General features: G+C 32.6%; 2 long non-coding RNA genes across 2 annotated transcripts; one reads left to right on the top strand and one right to left on the bottom strand.

Moving 5' to 3' along the window:
- Positions 1 to 8474: 8474 nt before the first annotated feature.
- On the top strand, positions 8475 to 11179 carry LOC134269512 (uncharacterized). The gene is made up of 5 exons (XR_009992589.1): positions 8475 to 8624; positions 8743 to 8866; positions 9180 to 9286; positions 10842 to 10937; positions 11111 to 11179. It is a non-coding gene; the product is annotated as an uncharacterized LOC134269512 (long non-coding RNA).
- LOC134269513 (uncharacterized) lies at positions 11133 to 13663 on the bottom strand. The gene is made up of 3 exons (XR_009992590.1): positions 13552 to 13663; positions 12396 to 12536; positions 11133 to 11598 (listed from the first exon to the last, which is right to left on the bottom strand). It is a non-coding gene; the product is annotated as an uncharacterized LOC134269513 (long non-coding RNA).
- Between the last annotated feature and the right edge of the window lie 5262 nt (positions 13664 to 18925).

The following is an 18925-nucleotide window of genomic DNA, read 5'->3' on the forward strand; positions in this document are numbered from 1 at the left end:
TTTCAAAAAACTGTGAATTTAATGACCCCTGGATCAGGGCTTCTGATGTCACGGTAGGGCTCTGCTAATATAGAGTGAACATACATTAACTCTTTGAAAATCTGTATCTCTGCTCCTGGAAATTTAACTTATTACATACATAGTTATGATCAGCAAGACTGCCAGGGTCAGGGATTCTGATGTTAGAATGAGGCTGTATTGTAAAGGCAAGGAAGAGTGCATCTTTTAATATTGTGAACTTCATAACCCCAGGTTCAGGGGTTCTGTTGTAATGGCGGGACTCTTGATTATATAGTGAAAATGCATTTTTTTTGAAAACCTTCTCATACAAGAAATATGAGAAAATCCTACCTTAAGTCTTTGAAAATGCTGTTCTCTGTTCCACGGTATTTAACAAACTAATGTATCTACACAGGTAGGACGAGAAAGAATGTCTCTTTGAAAAATATGCATTCCATGGCCGCAGTGTCGGGGGTTCTGGTGTAAGTGTAGGGCAATATAAATATAAATTTTATGGTGAAAATGCATCGATTCTTTGAAAATCTTCTCTGCTCTGGTGTATTGAGCGGATTAACTACCTAAATATCTATGATGAGCAATGGTTCTTCTTGTAGAATTGTTAATTACAAGGTTACTCGGTCGTGGGTACAGTATAGAGTTCTGGTGTTAGGGTAAGGCTCAATTTATATCCTGAAAATGAATTAATGCTCTGAAAATCTTCTCCTTGGTACAATGTAGGTTCATGTATCAAGCAAACATTTATCATGAGTAAGAGTGCCTTTTCCAAAATTGTGAAATGTGTCAGTCCAAGGTTTAGGGGTTCTTATTGGTGAGGGCACTACTGATTATTGTTGAATACTATTGATTGAAATGCATTTTTGTGTTCCTGTTTCCCTACTGTGGCTAAGGGTATTAAGTAACCGAAAAAGCAGGTTAAGTGTACAGTTATGATGAGCAATGGTGCTTTCAGATTTGTGAATGCAAGGCCTCTGGTTTAGAACATGAACCAAATCTTATGGTTAGAAAGTTGTTGCATGATGTTCATGTGACCTATAAGACCCATGGGCCTCTTGCCTTTCATAATAGTGTTATTTTTAATTTTTCTCAGAGGTTTAAATACTTTGAACGATTACGTCACAACGGCATCAAAACAAAAATTACGAGAATTTGAAGACCGTTAAATATACGCAGATAACTTTGGTTGAGAAACAAATACCATTGGTATCAAGTGTGATTTATCGGAGAAAAGGTTGATTAATCAGGTCTACTTATTATATTATAATGTTTTCTTTTCTTCTCTGGAGACTAGCAGTCGTGAACTATGTAAGTTTGGATTTCCTACGATATTCTTGGCATAACAGAATGCAAATATAAGTCATTAACAACGATTATTCAGTAAATGGCATTGTAAATAACAAAAGCTCTGTTGGCATATTTTGTATGATGCGTTAGCATGCAACATGAAATATGCCTGCGGAGCAATTACTATCTATAACACTATGTTCACTGAATAACTTTGTTTATTTCTTAATGATTTTGCAAAGTTTCTCGTCAATTTTATATGAAGTATACATGTGGAATCTCAACATTAATATATATATTTTCAAATTATTTTATGTCTCTTTTTTAAACATGAAAGAGTTAATATCAATTTTCTATGATTGTTAGTCTATTTCATTGTACAGGAATGTCAGACGAAGATTTCGTAAAAACAAAAACCCGGAAAAGGTTAACAGCAAAGGGAACTCAGAAATATATACAAACGCAACTGTATATGACAGAGTGGAAGATAATGCTGGTTATCAAGAACTTGGAGAATTAAGTCAACCCTCTCATTATGATCAACTGAGGTGAATGAAGATTGAAACTTTTGACAATTTTGAACAGTAGTCCTGATTAATGCACCTGTGTGTTTTAAATGATAAGGAAGCTCTTGACGAGAAAGTGTTTTTTATCTGACTTGCTTTGTATTTTTTATTGCAAATTGTCGTGTCATTGGCTTTTGTTTTTCCTTTTTTTTTTTGATAATGCAAATTGATTACACGAACAATACATGTAGTTGATAAGCAATACAAATCTATTTAGAGAGCATAAACACGAACCCCTGGAAAATCTAGAGTTGGTTCAGATGACTATGACTAGTCACACCCTGTCGACTGGTTGTATTCGAAGTGGGCCCTATCGATAAAAGATGCTATTTAGTCAGCAATAGTACAAAACAAAAACGTAACATTAATTTAGGAACACGTTAGCCAAAATGTGACTCAATGGTAAGTTCAATATTCGCCAAAAAATTCGATATTATGAATTTACAAAGAATTTACACAAAAAACTGTTGTTTAAATCACTGTAACATTATCTTTTCTGTCTGTGGCTTGCCCCTCTTTAAAAACGCTCTTAGTCCTATCTTAAGCAGCGAATAATAAAGACAGAATAAAAGAAATATAATACCATAAGCATGTGATAGAAAAATATTACTTCTACTTCAAAAAAGGAAAAGTGAAGATAAAAAGCTGAAATCATTTCGTATTTCACACAATTTACTTGTTATTTGGCCCTTATGGTCTATAATGAGTGAAACAACCAAATTGTATACAAATGTGACAGAATCTGTGATATCTTTCATTTCAAATTCATTGTAATAAATCAATTCGACATGTGAATGAAAATACATTTAAAATATCATTGATATAAATGGAAGGCTACAGTCAGTGATTTTCTTTTCTCAAGTACAAATTTCTTGAATAAATTTTGCTTCATGATAATATAAAAACAGGTCAGTTGATAATAACAAACGTGATTATTGTTGTGCACATTGAAATTTCAACAGTTTTTGCAAGATCTGGTTTTAGACGAAAAGATAAGCCATCAAAGTGGCTCTTAACGAAATAAACATGTATCTGTAAATGACAAATAAAAGTTGTGAACATTTACGTGCCTGATCAAAGTTTGGAAGGGAACTTTTCAAACATTTCATTCCTTGAAAATCTGGACATCTCTTATAATACTATATTCACTATTAATGTGATATTTAATACAATGTATTTCTCAGGATCTAAACAATTCAAAAATTAAAAAAAACAGTTTCATTTAAATTTCGAGAATGTTCAATGCACATAATGGGGTTAATCAGATCTTAACAATAAACCACATTATAAATTTGAAAAGAACACAGTAAAAAATTTGAATTTAGCACCAAACAGAAAAAATAGTTTAGAAAGAGGTCCTCTGGCTTCACTACCGAAATCTCTCATTAAAAAAATGGCAGCTATTGTGTTGCTATTTGTTATTAGCATCATTTGTTTTTCTCATTTTTTTGCCAATCTGCTCTGCAGTTTTATCTGTAAACATGTATTTGTATTATCTGAAAATGCAATGATTAACGTAATTTACATGTAAATTTTTTGATCATTTTGACTTTAAGAAATAAATGTCATGTTTGGTGAAGAAATAATTTGAGAGAAATTCGTCTTGGTTAAAGAATATGTTTCTGACGTTGTTTGGTGCAGAAATAAATTCGTCCAGATGGAAGAAAATGTTTATGACGTTTTTTTATTCTCAGTCCAATCATACAATGTACTAATGACACGCACAATCGACAAATTTTAGCTCTTCAATTCTGTTTGTCCAGACAGCTCTAGCTAGAACATAAAACGTTCTTTTCTTATCCTTTCAGGATAAAATCAAATAATTGCAACTGCAAAGTGGAATATTTCTTTGCAAAAAAATTTCTAAGATGTATCTTACATGAAATATTGCACGGGCGATACAAGGAACACATGAAAACAAAAAAAAGTCAAAGAAGAAGAAAGTTTTTTTTTTTAATTCATAGAATTTATTTTTGCTTTCACATTTACAGACTGCGTACAATAGATTTGTTTACATTCAATACATACATATACTATATAATTTTTCTTCCATATAATTTATATTATATACTTTAAACAAATTCTCTTTGGTAAATGCTAATTACAAATTCATTTCATAAAGCTGCAAAAGGTATATGACATTCATGTATATTATGAATCTTCATTGTGAAAGCTTTATATACAAAGAAGTAAACAAAGGGGAGGGGTGAGGAAGGAAAACAAAGTGAGGTGGGGGAACAGTTTTCAGTATTTTACCATTCTGGTACATTTGAGTATAAATTTGAAGAACATTATAGCATATCACAAATAATTTTCCAGTTCTTTTCATATTCTGAAAATTTACAATTTCTTAAAAGAATAGCCTTTTCAACCAGTATTCTATCTACAATTATTTTTTCTAACATTACTATACTTAATTTAGGCAATTTTTTTAAACCTACTGGCAAAAATAAATTGTTTAACAGTAAGTGTTATTATATTGTGTAATCTATACATGTTTTTATTGTTGTATTTTCCAAACAGTATATCTTTTCTATCAAAATTAATAGCAAAATTAATAGTAAAATGGAAGTTTTTTATAAACCACTCCTCTATATGACACCATATTCTTTTTACACAGAAACATTCAAAAATTAAATGCTCAATTGTTTCAACTTCTTGTTTAAGAATAAGAAAGTCAATAACAAAAAAAAAAATCGGAAAAGCTTACATACACGTATAGTGGGATCAATGTTTTGCAATGCTGTAAAACATTGGCTCATTTTCGCCCGTGTTTTTTTTCCCCTTTCACACTTGAAAATAATTATGTCCCGTTTAAAATTCCCTACGTAGTAGATTTGTTTTAGAAATTACACTGTATTCTTTAGGTCGAAAGGAGAGAAAACAAAGCGAAGGCATAAAATTTCCATGTATACAGTAAATGGGCTGCTCATAAAGGACTCCTGTGTCGAAGTAGTAGTAGAAGACAAAAAATATCCTTCCCTGCTCAAATGCCCTGAGTGTAGGACAAAAATTTGCAGCTCTCCACCGGCAAGTGGTGGCTTTTCAATTTAAGTGAAAAAATCTCATCAAATATTTGAATGATATGGATAAAATTGAAGAATAAATAAAGGAAACCTTTTTCAGAAATCAGTAATTTTTCTCATTAATTTATATTTAAATTGGTGACCCGTATAATGTGTACCAGTATAGTTGGAATTGAATATTGAGATTTTAACTTAAGGATAAACATTTGTGCAAAACTTTGTAGGGAGTTATATAATAGAAAGCAAAAGAAAGTGTCATATCCAAGCACCAAGGAAAACCTACGATGTTTTTATATTTCAGGTTTATTATTGATGTCAATTCAAATCAAAATTTCGATACGCAATATACTGGAGAGCTTGAGGTAAAAGATACCAAAGAGTCTGACACATCTTTTTCATACTTGAATATTTTACTTATAACTTTTCTATCGTCAACCTGCCTTACTTATGCAGCAATATACATTTATCATCTGCATACGGAGTGTATACATCTCAGTTGATTCGCTACGCAAGAGCATGCTCTACGCACGGACATTTTTTAAAACGAGATAATTACAAAGCAATTGATTAAACAAGAATATCAGCAGTCTCGTTTAAAATCATCATTTCGTAAGTTCTATGGTCGATACAATGATCTTGTCAGCAAATACAATTAACCACTTAGTCAAATGCTGGCTGATTTTTTCATACTTATTATTAGTCCATTATTTATACATGTACATTGTATTGACAACGAATTTTTCTTTTATTTCCCGATCATGACAAGGCGCGCACTGGGTGTGTGACCGGTCAGCAGGTGATGCTCACTCCTCCATGGCACCTGATCCAAACTTTAAGGTCGGTGTTTGCTCTGCTCCTATTTTGTATTGTTTTATGGACTTTGAAATTGAATTATGTTCGTTTTCTCCATATCCTTCTTCTCATCACACCGTTCAAGGTAGCCTTGTGGTAGCGCGTTCGCTTCGTGATTGGGAGGCCCGAGTTCGATTCTCGTCCCCGGCCCGGGTCAAACCTATGACGTAAAAATAGGTAGTGACTGTTCCTTCGCCAAGCGCTTTGCACCAGAAGTGAAGGTCACGGGTCTTTCGGATATGACCTTAAAAAACGTAGCTCCCGTGTCACGGTAGGCGCTGGCATGATAAAGATTCCTCACTGCTTAATGGCCCTGAGTGCCGAGTGTAGGTCTAAATTTGAAACCCTTCACCGGCATACGGTGACGTCTCCACATGTCTGAGAAATTCTCGAGAGGGACGTTAAACAATATACAATCAATCATTCAATCTTCTCATCACAAAGCAGGTCAATGATTTCATAATGTCTATAGTCTATAATATGGCACAAAAATTTTTTTTACGTGGTTTTGCTTTTACTATATATTCTTCTTTTGTAAAGAAAAAAAAACTCTAAAAAAATTGACTTGTGAAACAAGATGTGTTTGTGAAACACTGATGCCCCCTAATGGCACCATAGTGCAGATTAAACTTTTCTTATATAAATTAAAATTGAATATATTGGTACCAAAATTAGGGTATTTTCACTGGAAATACAATTGAAATATAGGAAAGCTAGTTTAAACATTTTTTTTTTATTAATACAGAAATATCCAAAGTCAAAAGGTCACGGTAATTGGTATCCAATGAAAGGTCTTGCCACAATTGATTGATGGATTGTATATTGTTTAACGTCCTTCTCGAGAATTTTTCACTCATATGGAGACGCCACCACTTGCCGGTGGAGGGCTACAAATTTTGTCCTATGCTCGGCACGCAGGGCCTTTGAGCAGTGAAGGATCATTTTCGTGCCAGCACCTACTGCGACACGGGGCCTCAGTTTATACATTCTCATCCGAAGGACCGATCTCCATGTCCCACAGTGGGATTCAAACCCGCGACGTAAGGATTGACTCCTTACTTCGCGACTCTAGAGTAGACGCTCTAACCACTGCGCCACGCGGGCGACGGTCTTGCCACAAAGAATACATGTAATACATATGGAAGCGCTAACCCTAACCGTTCAGAAGTTATGATCAAGATCAAAAATTTAAAAAAGTGAGTCAAACTCCAGGGTCAAAGGGTCACAGTTTATGTTATTAAATGAAAGGTCTAGTAACAAAGACTAAATATGTTCAGTATGAAAGCACTAGCCCTAACTCTTTAAAAATTAAAGTCTAGGTTTGATTTTTAAAAGTAGGTCAAACTCCAAGGTGAAAGGATCAAAGTTCTTGTTATCCAATACAGGATCTTCACACAAGGATTGCATATGTAAAGCATGAAAGCCATATCCCTAACAGTTTAAAAGTTATGGCCAAGGTTAAAGTTTTTCATAAGTACACGTTCAAGGTCAAAAGATCAAGGTTGTTGGTGTCCCATGATAGGTCTTTCCACAAGAATATATATTTGAAGTATATAAGTCCTGGTATATACTGTTCAAAAAATATGGCCAATGTAAAAGTAAAAATATAAAATATTTAAATGTCAAAAGGTCAAATTTGGTGGTACCAAAAGAAAGGTCTTGTCACACGAAATACACAGGTGAAATATGAAAGTCATAGCTCCACTAAATCAAAAGTTATGGACAAGGTTAACATTTTGTTGGCAGACAGACAGGCAGCTAGACAGACAGACATATAGACAAACTGCGTTTACGGGGGCATTTAATTTTAAAACCTTAAAACACCATATAGATTTAGTGATAACGTTAGAAAGTTGTATTTACTGAAAGTACAACTACATGTATGACAATAAACTAAAATCTTGAAATTCTATTACAGTCACTGTGATTTGTTTGAAAGTATTGTTTTACATGTACATGTAAGATTTTAAATTCTCAATGTACTTTATGTAGCTTATACTCTGGTTCTAAGTTGGTTGATTGATTGTATACTATTTAACGTTCCTCTTCAGAATATTTCACTGATATGGTGACGTCACCATTGCCGGTGGGGGGCTGCAAATTTAAGCCTATGCTTGGCACTTACAGCCTTTGAGCAGATAGTGCTCTTTATCGTGCCACACCTGTTGTGACACGGGGCCTCGGTTTGTACCGTCTCATCCGAAGGACCGCCCCATTTAGTCGCCTTTTACGACAAGCAAGGACCTATTCTAATCCGGATTCCCATTGGGCCTCTGGCTTGAAGCATTAGATTTAAGCATTAGATTTATAAATTTAATTTACTAATGTGTCGAAATAAGAGATGAAACAATTTAACTCATTTGAAAATTATCGCGATCTAAGCAGTCGTTTAAAATAGAAAATATCAGACAAAGAATTCAATCCACAAAATGCCTTATTTGGCCTAGCAAATATGTCAATTTTGAAAAGGGCATTAGAAAATATGTTTTGGGTTATTATCAACTTAGAACATTGACACATTTCACATGTGCAACAATTTCGTCAAAACCGGATGTTTCGAGGTCAAACTTAATTCTAAAACGCAGCATGGTTCGAGGTTTTCCGGAAAATGGCTCAAATTTTACACAATAAATCGTGAATAGGGTCGGAAAGTCTCGTCACGTGACTCGCGAGATTTTACGATAATTTTCACTTCCGGGCAGCTCTCAGAGTTGTGTACATATTGATTTAAGCATGTTTCTGGTTAATACAAAGCTATCGAGAAAAAAATTAAGTAGTTTTACAAAGCAGGAGGGTTCTCCGACTTACGATGGGTGAATTGTGTGCCATAAAAACTTGGGTGCGAGTGCCAACGAGGAAAATTTCGATCAAAGTACAGGTAAACAAGTCAGATAATGTCATCTGTTTCGTGTTTATTTTGAGCGAAACAGAAGTGTTTTATGTCATACCCGAATGAAAAAGTTTCCCAATCATCTATTCAATTAATCTGTTAACAGATTTTTTTTAAATCAGAGGACGATAATGTTATTATCAGCTGATTATACTTGTAGAGGAGGAGTTTTGTCAGTGTCCGATGGGTACCAACATCATATATACTGTGGCTGCATCACTTTTGTTTGGGTAAATAATTTATTAAAAATACGTTTTTTCAGTTTTACCTGTAGTTTATCAGTGGATCGAGAATTGAATAGTTGTGGACATTTATTTCCCAAGGACTAGATGTTTACATATTTTGCTAGTTCTCTGTATTCAACATTTAACAGCTGTTTAACAAAATCCATATCACTACAATAACAATTTTTACAAAACCAAATTTCTGAATTAAAAAGCATGTGTTCCCTGAATATGGTGTGGGCAATTGGTTTAATTTCTGTCTGTTCAATTTATTCCTTGAACTTAGTTACATATAATTACATTAAAACTTATTCTATAGCAGAAGTACAAGAGAACATGGTTGAGGAACACAGCTGAAAGATGCAGTTGCTTTAAGCAGTGTCTAAGACGTTGATCAACATTCTTCATAATGCAAATCAAATACAGGTATGAAATTGATGCAACAAAATTAGTTCTAGGGCATATGACGATTTTCACCTTAGTTTGGACTTTCAGTAGGGCGTGGCATTCTCTGGGGGTAATGGGTTCGTTCGCCCGATCTACCTGTTCGCAAGAGTTCATTAGCACAGAATCCTTTCGCCCGAAATATTTTTCGCCCAATATCTTGTTCGCCCTATATGAGGTTCGCCTAATGCTTATATATACTTTTATATATATGAATTAAAAATTAACATACAAGTTTATAATTTTTTTCTATTTATTTCCCTTACGAACTTGAATTTTTTTTCTCAAATTCTGATACGATCGAAGAGCAATAAATTAATTACATAACTAAGTGTTTGCACTATAGTGAATTAGATGATTAATATCGATGTGAATTAGGGGGATACATCCGTATTATTTCTATGATTTGTGCTATGTTTTGTTTTGAAAACAATTGAAGAACTGAGCTGTTTATAGGTGTGACCGATGACCATGCACATGTATAACGTCTGACGGACACAGTGACGGTCTGTTTTATTTTGAATGTACAAAAATTAGGAAAGAAATTCATTAGGTTTTATTCTACATTAAATTATGTTGAACGGACCCTGTGTGAACAAGTTTTAGGGCGAGCGGAATCTGGGCGATCAAGAAATCGGGCGAACAAACATGGAACCTTCTTTGGGCTACATAATGGGTATACAATTAGGTAACGTCAAGAATATGCCATGTCTTACTGAAAGTCCACACTAAGGTGGTGAGTTCTATACATGGATAGAATGACAAAATGGTCTGTTGTTGTCCGTTGATGCTTTACCCTCAACCCCCACGGTTTTAGACATTTACCCATAATTCATCTGTACTGTCATCTCACCTCACTAGTATTAAAATTCGGTGAAACAGCCAGATTAAATGTATAATTTCATATTACATATGATATATGGAATTAAAAAAAAAAACAAATATAATAGGTCAACATTGGCGTTTATTTAAAATATTCTTATTTGAAGTACTCCAACCCACTTTTTATCAAGGTTGGTTGGTATGTAATTCTTTTGGCATTACAGTATTGAACGAATTGATAAGTGTTATATTAAAAAATCACAAACATTACGAAAAAATTATACCTTCACTTTAAAACATCTATGGAAATTAGGGGGGGGAATAAAAAATTGAAGTGCTGAAAAAATTATTCTAATGGGTAGGGATGATGTTGACAGGCCTGCTGGAGTACATCAAACAATTTTTTATCGTTAGCCTCGGTAGGGGCACTCTAAATATGAAGATATAACAAATGCACAATTTTTATACCAGAAATTTTAAATGAAACATATTGTCCGTGTGTTTAAAAAGGAAATTTTTATTCTGATTTTCTTCTAAAATTATAGACGAAATTTAATGAAGAGGATTCTGATTTGTGTCAAATAAATAGATATTTGCCAGATTTACACCAGCAACTCATTATTTCTCAGGCACCTAATTATTATCAGGTGTGCATACAACTGTGCAAAATGACCTAAATTCAAATGACATGTAACAGAAGCTTGCTTAATTACAGGTTATTGTCTGCACATCTTGCATTGGATGTTTTGATCGAGAACTCATCGAGCATCAAGACCCGCCATGTACCTATCCTGTCATGACATTATTAAAGGTAAGTAGCCCTATCAGCAAAGGATCGAACAAAGCAAAACCTTCATCTTCAGAAGATGTACATTTAATAATAATTGGTAATTTATTTGAATTCCTGTAGAATTTTATGTTACATACCATGAAAACAAAAAAATATAATTTATATATATTAAATCAAAATCGATTTTATTTCAGTACTCTGTGACAGTGGGAAGATGTAATTTAAACATGACATGGCTCTATGTTACTGCATCAGATATCGATATGATGGAAAACAGTCAAGCATCATTTGGAATTGGAGCTACGTAAATCACAGCCTTCACAATAAGCCTGCTTACATAACCAAGAAAGCACAGTGACCAGTTGTACCTATGATGTCGGACGAGATCCTGAGAATACTTTCAGTGTACTCTTCGCTACCTGCAAAGAAATGAAAATTTTAAATGACTTGTATCAATCCTTTTGTATTTCACCTGGCTTGTACTTTTAGTACTCATCATTCTTTAGTTTACTTCAAACAAAATTTCATCAGTATCAACTTGTATATGAAAAATGTTGAAACAGTTTGTTTGTCCCAAAGGAAATTCTCCTACCATTTATAATGAATTATCAGTGTAGTGAGCGATTGATTGGTGTCTGTTCCATCGGCAAAGTACTAGGTATTTGTAGCGGAATGGTGCAAACTACAAAATGAAACACTTTTCAAGAGAACCTGGAAAAACATCAGGTGTAAGTGATCAACTACATATGTACAAGAAAAAAGTGAATACTTTCTTGAATACTAGCATTAACAATGATGCAGTAAAACTTGGTTATAGAAAAGTCACTGAGGCTTATGAAATTACTTTGCTAAATTCATAATTCGTTATAACCTTTAAAAGATTTTTTTAATTTACAGTTGTATATAGCATGAGATACAAGATAACTTAGATATATATGTGAATACGCAATGCATGTATCTGTGTTCTACTAAATGAGTTTTACTGTATAAATTTAATATGCCTGTGTACATCCTTTATAAAGAAAACTAAATACACATGTAGTTGTAATTACCAAATATACAAATTAAACCATGACTTCCTTAAATTGTTCTGAAGTGTATTTATAGTGTATTAAAATAAGCATGCAATATTGGTCTTGTTATACTGAAGAATTTTTAAGAAAAGGTTATTCATTGAAACAGATGTGCAAACATACAGCACAGTTAGCAATTTTTATGCAGAACTTAAATGTCGAATGCATTTCGGTCGTTGGAATGAATGTAAGGCACACAGAGGAGAAAGTACTTGTTCACAAATGTTATTTACAGATTTATTTTTATTAAGAAAGTATATAATATATATAACAAATTGAACTAGCATTTGAGGTATATTGTCCCTTGATTTGCCATGTTATGTGAGCTTTTGTGAACTTGATACTGAACTAGTAAGATTTAAATATTGAAGTAAAGAAAAGTGCAGCCCAAAAATTTACTCTGTACCTGATTTAAAATGAATTCCATCATCTATTACTTGGAAGTTTTCATATAAGAAAACTATGAGATAAACCCCATTAACAGATAATGGTACATGGATGACACATTCAGTCGAAGCATTGTCCTTTTCTAGTACCTTCTGGAGCCCTGTAACATGAATTGAAAATATATAGAATAGATAAAATGTTCTATTGTTGAATGATGAATATCCTATATGGTCCCAGTAACGGCCTGTTAGTAGACACAGTTAAATTGTTGTACTACATGTACAACAAATGAGAAAATTTTCAATATCTAATCAAAGGCAGATCCAGGACAAACGCGACAGGCATGTGCCCCCTACCCCTTTGAATTTTTTAAATGAAATTTTGCTTAAAATGCTATTCTAAAATCAAAGGGATAACGCCAGGCGTTGGAATTTCCTCAATTTTATGGGGGCTTTGCCCTTGCATTCCCGCCAAGCCTTTTCCCTTCCATGCAGCCACCAAATCCCTTTACCTACTACTGCACCCCCAACCCCCGTTATGAAATTCCTAGTTCTCCTGCTACTAATTCCTATATTTTGTGGGAAAAAATGCCTTCTCATAATCTAAGAGCATTTTGGAAGAGTTAATGAAGATTTACAGTTACATGTAATGTTGAAAATATACATGCCTGTGTACATGCATATGCAAGAAGTAATGATTGACATTCTTATTTCTGGATCAAAGGGATAGAGTACATACATGTAATCAGCTCATCTACTTTATATCTACTGTAATGGTATATGCATAATATTATTAATAAAATAAATAACGAATTTTATTTCTATCAGGATCATGTTTAAATGTAGTTATCAACCCTTTTCCCCGTGATCGATGCATTTTGATACATGTATAAAATTATGTACATGTATTTTCCATTTGTTTTTAATGACTTTGCACACTATATCCCAATCCCAACCTGATTATATTGTCCCGTGAGCTAAATCAATGGAATAAAGTAATGGAACCAATCTTTGGGAAACTTTTTAGTTTGAAAACACGCTATTTCAGCTTGAAAACTATTTTAATTTTCCTTTTATGCTTTAAAATATTCGCTAATCGTGCCCCATTCCGGATAGCTTGTATGTACGTCACTTTATAAAACAAAAAAAACAATTAATGGCTGTTTACCTGTTTACCTGTTTAACTCAATCCACTTTCCCCTCTTCTTTTCAATAATCGGGCAACAAACGACATGACAGACTTTCCAAGTCCGCTGCGAGGCTTAAAATCTAATGCGAAGCGGTAATCCATTGTTTCCAAGAACGCTGAGCTGCCCGGAAGTTATAAAACGAAAGTGAAAGTAAACGAGACTTTCAGACCCTATTTCACATAGAGCACAGTCGTTACCGCAAAATATTGAAACAGAAAAATAATTATAACTGTTCGACAAATAATTTCCAATGAAAATATTTTGCGGTAACGAGTGTGCTCATGGTGAAAAAAAAAATAAAATGAAATGTCAACGCGTGTAAAAATACTATGATCATGAACCACCATATTTGTCTTTGTCTTTTATACAAACTTTAACCCTCTGGCTGCGGGAAGGACATATATGTCCTTTTACCGCTCGCTGCGGGAGGGACATATATGTCCCTGGCGACGTCATAAAGTTTGAGACGTTTTTTCACTTTCTTTATTGAAATTTATATATTATAATAATTAAATTTGACTGCAGTTTTTGCTGAAATAAAAGCTTAAGAATTTCAAAACAACTACCAATTAATGAAAGTTGAAAGTTAAAAAAAAATATTTTATAATAATTCGTGCAATTTTTATGCATTGATTGCAAGTTTAAAATGCGCAAACAAAACACTGTAAAAATAAGTAGTTTAAGTCATTGAGAAAACTAATAAATTTTACTGTCCATATAATCACTACCTTAAAAGTATAGTTTTACTAGGTACATGTATTAGGTATATTTACTGGTAAGATAGAATTTATAAGCAACTTTCACTAGGCCGGTATCTAAGTATTCATGCGACCCTAATTCCACAACTCACTTTCTTAATTTCACAAGGTTTTTCTTTTAGTAAATACCTTTTCGCAATTCAGTTCTAACATAAATACCGGTAATACACGTTTCTGCAAACCTAAATTAAGGATAATAGTCAATTTTGTTGAGGGAAAAACCATAATTGTATATGATAAAAAATGTTACATTAAAATTTTCAAAAGAGTACTAAATGAAAATACTAAGAATTCCTTCTGTTCTTTTGGGGGTAAAAGCACGCTAGAGTGTATAATTTAGAAATAATAAAAAAAAATTTTAAAATGTTTTCCAAGATTTAAAAAAGATTGCTTCTAAAAATTATCTTGATTTTTAGTTGAAATAGGAAACTGACAGCGGAAATGATGTTCATCTGCCTTCGGGTCAATTTCGTAGAAGTAGCTGTAGGACATGCGAATCTCAGTCGCACTATTGCAAACCATTTTCTCGATCGACCTTGGACTCTGTTAAACCGGCCCAACTTTTATCGAAGAATCCCAGTCAAATCTTCGAAAAATTAATAGATTATCTGTACCTGAACAATTTAAAAGCTTTATTATAGACTTTCTCGGAAGAGAAAACAAGTCGCTTTGCACAGCTGAGCAGGTTCTATTTTCGCAACATGACCCCAGACACAATTCAAGTATCGTTTCTCAATTGCAAACTCCATACGATACCCCTCGGCATGTCCAAACGCACAAGTCCGTTGGATTTAATTTATAGATCTTATTTTACATTTTTATTTCGTCACAGGAATTCGCGTACCTATCAATTATACCGAAATTTTCATTAAATAAAAAAACGTGTTATTATTACGTACGGTGTATCATTTCTATTTACCGACAATTTCGGCAAAATTTATAGGTATGCGAACTCCTGTGATTTCGTCTAGCTAAAAAAAAAAATTAAATATCGGAGTTAGCAATGTACTCTATTATGCGTTCCTTTTAGAAGATGCTGAAAAAGGATACAATGTTGCACCCTGTTTTTCCTGAGTATATATTGTATTTTTGCTTTAGTAAATTTTCCTGTCTATGTGGTTGCAGGTTGCCCCCCCCCCCTCCCTCCTCATTCTTTGTCGTCGTAAGGTCAATGTAAATTTCAAGACATTGACAATTTTTTGCTAACTTGTCAGATTTAAAAACCCTCAATTTATCGTAGTGTAAACTTCTGAAGTCATTGCTTATCATTAACTCAACAACACAAAATTTTTATGTATTGTCAATATTTATGCTTTCAAAATTTACGTCCCCCCCTCCACACCTTAACAGCAGTTCTACTATAAAAATTAATTTAGATCCAATTATATAACGGTAGTCAATGTTTCATTGTAAAAATAATTGAATCTAGACCTGACAACTATGTAAAATAAATGAATTTTGTAATCCATGTGCCCCCCCCCCCCCCATCCCACGTTGTCAGTAAAGCGATTAATCTTAATGATATTTCAGATGTTCTAATCCATTTAAAAATATGCTTCACTGCACCCAGGTGCAATCAGGTGATATGATTTGTAAATACGACACCGGGAATGGGATGCGCGGGAGGGGGGGGGAGGTAATCGGTGTGTGGTTATAGTTCGCCCTCCTGTGTCCTTAATATGGGTGTTTATTATTTCGACTTCTTCCAATTTTAGATAAACCCTGAACACACGATTTGAACATTGTGTAATCAAACATGCACGATTTTGTGATATATTTTGTAACATATCAATATATTAAGGGCACTGTCTTCTCACAATGACACGGTTCAATATAAGTTTTAAACTGGATCTTTATCCAATGCATATTTTTTCTGTTATGCCTACTTGAAATTATCGAAAAAACGTGATCAAAACATTTATTAGACTCTATGTTAGAAACAATACGATATTTTGCAGGAAGAATAAAAATGCGCTTGTCAAATGAATTCTCTTTACAAGACACTACGAATAGCAGCCTTCTACGTACAATGTATTTTAAATATATTCCATTCATTATCATTATGGCGAAGATTACACATCTTCTCAAATCTTCAGATTTTAAAATAAGTTTTGAATTATCATAATCCCGTCAATTTCTCTGATAACATAAAACAGCACTTGTGTGTTTTCTACATCATCATTTATACTCAACTGGAAATTAATTTTTATTTAAAAAAAAAAATCAAAATGAAAAGATGTAGAAAATGAGTCCCTTAAGTCAATGATTAGCCGTGTCGACTTGTCCAAAAAAAAAAAAACCCCAGAAAAGTAAGGAAATCCGCATTAAATATTGACTGTTGAGTTTTGCTTCTAATAAATTGAAAACACAATTACTTTTTTTCTAATTCATGTAAAAAAAAATACAAATGGATTAATTGTTTCTGATGGTCTGCATATTTTACAGCTAAAGATTTTTGATTAAAAAAAAGTTTTCCCAATTTCACCAAAGATATTTTGTTTGAAAACGTCTTTTAGCCAATCTCTATTTGCAAACTTATAACAAACTTATAGGCACGGGGCTTTGTACCAGCACGAGTCAGGTATTTTTTTTTCTAATTTTGCCGAACTAAATACTAGACCGGAAAGTAAATTTTCCGTAAATATTGACATTAAATAAGCAACTTGTTGTAAATCTTCTTCATAATTCTTGGATTAATTATCGGCAATCAGGTGTTGAATCATTTAAAGTCAACATTTAATGTCTACTAGAATAAATGAAATATTTAAACAACTTTTAAAAGAATTTATAGAATTATTTTCGATACATTTTAATTTGAATTCATTGGTCAAAATTGTTATGTTAGGAAATTTTTCTATTAAAAATAAAAACATTTTTTGGGAGGGGGAGGGGAGGGGGGTTAATTAAATTTTCGTTTTTAATTAATTTTTGAAGAAAGCGATAAATCTGTGCGCCGAGAGACAGGGTTTATTCCCCGAATGGCTACTGGAATAAAACAACAAGTAATTATCACACTCAATTAAGGGGCCCTCTAAGGGGTACAGGTAGACTTACCGGTACGAATAATCTACCATAATTGAAACAAAATAAATGGAAATTCATCTCATTTTATTTTAATTTGAGCACTATATAAATATTTTGTATACATATTTTTTAAATAAATAATTTTACAAGCACAAATCATATTAAAAACTATAAATTATCTTGAAGTTCTATTAATTAGCAGCACTGATTTTCACATTATATATGACATAACACTGTTTCACTTTCATATAACACATATTTACAATTTATTTAGTCCATCTCCGTATATTTCTTTGCAACTTAAGGATTGCTATGAAAGGTGAAGAAGTTCATAAACTTCATCTGGATATTATGATTATTTGATAGAATGTTTTAATAATTAAAATTGATAGATAAATAAAATAAATTAAACAAAACTTTATAGAAACACTTTATTTATCATACATATATATCTACCGGTATATTATTAAAAAATAAACCACTTGTGTTAATTTATCTAAAAGAGTTTGAAAATGTAGCACAAAAAGGGATAATAATTTTTAAGTTTTCAATCAATACTATTAATTATTAATAATTTGGGGAAAAAATTAAATTAAAGGTACAATAAAAATTTCACTTTTCTTAATCTTAATCTTATCTACTTATATTTATATATATTTTTATTCAGTATATTTCGGAAAATAGAAAACCCTCTGAATTAAAATATAATTGAATGAATATATCTGATTTACAAAATATTGCTTATCCAGGTAAACACAGGTAAGTCTACCTGTACCCCTTAGAGGGCCCCTTAATTGAGTGTGATAATTACTTGTTGTTTTATTCCAGTAGCCATTCGGGGAACACACCAGAGACAGAATCAAATATTTTGAATTTCTTTCTTTTTTCAGACCGCACAACCTTAGAAATTGCAATGCATGCAGATGGAGAATACATGTAAAATCAAAGATATAAAACACTATTATTGGTCTACACTATTTTCAGTTTTATTTAATTATACTTAAATTACTTTTAAAAAGTTTAGAAATAATAATAATCATTGTATATATCAAACTGTTTTTAATTAGCGTCTGATTTTGATGTATATTCATTTCTCGCAATAGTTGATCAGTTTTATCTGATTGGGATAACATAAAACAATTAATTGAAAAAAAAATCTTGATATAATAATTAGAATTTACGCAAATTGTATAAATAAAAAAAACTTCTTCATAGTTTTGTTGATTTATCGCATATAAATTAATTCCCCTGTACACATTCCTGTAAAAGACGCGCTGTGGCAACGCACTTTGAAAAAATTACGCACTTTGAAAAAATTTTTCAAAGTGCGTTAAAATTGGGACAAAATCAACGCACTTTGAAATTTTTTTTCAAAGTGCGTTAAATTTGGGACCAACTCAACGCACTTTGAAAAAATTTTTCAAAGTGCGTTAAGAGTTTACATCAATATATTTTACCATGGAGACACTTAACGCACTTCGAAATAAAATCATATTTTAGTCATGGAAAGATTTTATTTGTTATTTATCTTTCAAAAAACTAAGCCTAACCCTAACCTCAAAAATGAATTGATTTACT

The sequence above is a fragment of the Saccostrea cucullata genome, unplaced genomic scaffold, assembly GCF_032062105.1.
Source record: "Saccostrea cucullata isolate Sc308-1 unplaced genomic scaffold, CSIRO_AGI_Scuc_v1 ctg1372, whole genome shotgun sequence".
NCBI classification, from domain to species: Eukaryota; Metazoa; Mollusca; class Bivalvia; order Ostreida; family Ostreidae; genus Saccostrea; species Saccostrea cuccullata.